General features: G+C 35.1%; 1 pseudogene; it reads right to left on the bottom strand.

Moving 5' to 3' along the window:
- Positions 1–1126: 1126 nt before the first annotated feature.
- LOC120142581 lies at positions 1127–2958 on the bottom strand (annotated as a pseudogene).
- Between the last annotated feature and the right edge of the window lie 420 nt (positions 2959–3378).

Below are 3378 nucleotides of genomic sequence, written 5' to 3'. Positions count from 1 at the left end.
TTCTAAGCATGGATTTGAGTAGGAAGATGATGAAAGTTGAAACCTTTATCACTTTGTTTTCTAAGGAAGAAGAGAGAAGAAGAGAGAAAAAGATGAGTTGAAGAAGAGAGTGTTATGGAGATAGAGAAGAAAATGTTATGCCAGCAACCCAAAAGTCACATGAATACTAACTACAAATCCTCCCAAATCAGCCATGTTTTTTCTTGAATGGTAAAAGTACACTCTATGCCCTCCTATATTCTTTCTAAGTATAAAAAAATATCTTCTACAAGTCTAACTTCTTATCCGATTAAACTCAAATCCGAACTAATGAACCTCCACACTATAATAAATCTTTTAAATAAATTATTGGGTGGATAAAACTACTAGATTGGTATTTGAGGTGTTACAACTATCACCTCATAGAAAAATATTCGTCCTTGAAATACACTAAATGAAACTACTAGTATAGACATTCAAGCTTCACAAATTTTGTGACTCATCGAGTCTTTAAAAATACCTTTACTAGATGCATTCCGTTACAAAATTTTGTCTAGTGAACAAAATGTAATTTTTGAAAGTTTAGTGGCCAAAACATAAATTTAGGAAAAGTTTATGTACCCAAATTATAATTTTCTCAAATAATTTTATCTCGTAAATGAATAGTTTACTCGTGAGAATGTTATTTTTTTTAAATTTTTTATCCGGAAATTGTATTAAAAGCTATTAAGTAATAAAGTTGATTTTCCATATTAAACAAGATCGTTGAATTAAAGTGACTAGATTGTGGTTTTTGAAAAAGTGCAAAGGGAAAAGATGAAAACTAATAAAATATTATTTTATATTTACATGATGATGTAAGGAATGATGGCATGGTAATGGCAAAGTAGAAATAATTAAAACTAGATTTTAAAATAAGAGAAATTATTACCTTAACTACAAAATGGTAAAGAAATAATGTCCTATGAGTTTTAATTTTTGGTGCTCTTTCAAACTAGTCATTATTTGATTTTGTAAATCAACTTAATAAATTTTCTATACTCTCAAACTCCAATTTTCCTTAATTTTCAAAATCCTTAATTTTAGGATGTTATAGAGGAGGTAAAATTTAAATTTAAAACCAACAGATGTGAGATAGAAACCCATAAAAGATAAAGTTGAAACTACATCGGAAGTGTATATTATTCAATCATGATCAATGTTGCATAATGCATCATACAACTTCTAGGAAAGAAAGTAAAACACGACATCTGAAACTAGAAACTACACATAGGACTTAGTTCAGAGTTCATCCTTGGGATAGTGTGAAGGTCCAACAGGATTAGAGGAGTTCTTGATGGGATATGAAGCCTCCATTGCTATACCACAAAGTCCTTCTTTAGCTTTGATGCCACGTTCCATTCTTATGTAACCTTTCTCACCCCATTCCGGTCCCCATGAGTTCTTCACTATCCAGTATTTGGTCCCATCAAGGGTGGTTCCGTACCCCACGGCCGCAACCCCATGGTCCAGCTCCGTTCCACATTCTCCGGTGAATACCCCCTCCGAGTAGAACTGGAAGTCCATGCCGCCTGCATCTATGGCCACTGAGACCGGCTGGTTCGCCACAGCTTTAAGCAGAGCAGCCTCGTCGTTCTCCGGCACTTTCTCGTGCCCATCTATCGACACCGCCGGTGAATTCTCCTGCGAAAACAAACACACCGAGTTTTGATTCTAGTCGAATTCGATCGAACGATACTTTGTTATGAAAAGACGGCATTGAAAGATGAAATTAACCTTGCGATGATCACAGGTTCCATCATCGGCTTTGTAAGGGTAATTTGCTTCGGTAGTGATTCCACCTTTCTTCCTGATGAAATCGAAGGCGATGTCCATTAAACCTCCGTTGCAGCCTTGGTTTTCTTCAGTGTCACAATCCACTAATTCTTGCTCAGATAATGATACTAATTTGTTGGTTTTAATTTGGTTGATTCCCTCCACTGCTACAACGGTTGAAAATGCCCAGCAACTACCTGTAAATATATTGGTAAACCCAAAATAGTAAGGTGAAACACATCAGCATCATTTATACATTTAATTTAGGGTAGACTACACGTTTAGTACTCCAATTATCACTTTTGTTCTGTTTTGGTCATCCAACTATTTTCTTAAATCATACATAACATTTAGTTTTGATTTCATTTTGGTCTCCTGCTGTTAAAAATTAACGATGATGTTGACGTGCCATCATAAAAAATAATATCACGCCATCATTGAAAAAATAAGAAAAGACACGTCAGTGTTTCTGATAATTTTTTAACAGTGGGTGACCAAATTGAAACCAAAACTTAACATTAAATATGATTTTAAAAAGAAAATAGTTCAAAAACCAAAACAGAATAAAAGTGATAGTTGGGGTACTAAACATGTAGTTTACTCTTAATTTAAAACTGTGATTTTAATATGATGGAGATTCGAATTAGAATATATGCAAATCGAAAACAAAACAGAAGACCAAGAAAAGAAATGTGATCATACCACATTGGCCTTGATCCTTAACAGCGGTGACAGCACCTTTCTTCCGCCAATCAACTGACCGCGGGACGGCGTAGACATTCTCGTACATGAAACTACCGGCGCCTCGAGGCTTCCCTTGGAGCATCTTATAATGTCTGATCTTGGAACCGGCATAAGCATTCCTGAATTCATGGTTGGTCATGTCTGCAAACTTGTTGAGCTTCAGCTTGTAAGGTTTGTCTTCGTTGTTGGTATTGTGAACATGCATGACATTCTGTTTGAACACATTGAACCGCCGGTGTTTCTCGTCGAGACTCCTCGACACTGTGTGGTGGCTCCGCCACCGTTCGTATAGATCCCACAACCGTTCCTCCGATGCTAAGTCCTTCTCGTGAAAATCAAAAAACCCTCGACGATGCCGAGGATCAAAGCCAATGAGAAAACAACCAGAACAGTAAAGCACTTCATTTTTTCTTCGGAATTTGATGTAAAGGAAGAGAGAACTTGTGGGGAACGAAGAGGGCTTGGTTATTGGTTTATATAGAGAAGAAAATGAAGAGATGAAAGTAGAAAAGGCCAGAAATATAATAAATGAAGAAGTTGCTTATGGACATTAACAATCTTTTATAATGGAGGAGAAGAAAGATTCATAGTGATTAGGTTTTGAGAATGATGGAGAAGTAATGTTAATCTTAGTACATATCAACAAAATAAAGCAAAGCAAAAGTTGTATTTGTTAAGAAATTAGTGTTTGCATAGAAATTATTTTTTACTCCATGATAAATGTTCGATGTATATTAATTATGTGATAGGAATATCTTTTAATTTTGGGTAAACTACATATTTTTGGTACTCCAATTATAACTTTTATTTCGTTTTGGTCACCCAACTATTTTTTTTTAA

This window comes from Hibiscus syriacus, unplaced genomic scaffold (assembly GCF_006381635.1).
Source record: "Hibiscus syriacus cultivar Baekdansim isolate YM2019G1 unplaced genomic scaffold, ASM638163v2 tig00002237_pilon, whole genome shotgun sequence".
In the NCBI taxonomy this organism is placed as follows: Eukaryota; Viridiplantae; Streptophyta; class Magnoliopsida; order Malvales; family Malvaceae; genus Hibiscus; species Hibiscus syriacus.
The sequence above is the reverse complement of the archived record's forward strand: the minus strand, read 5'-3'. Positions and strand labels throughout refer to the sequence as shown.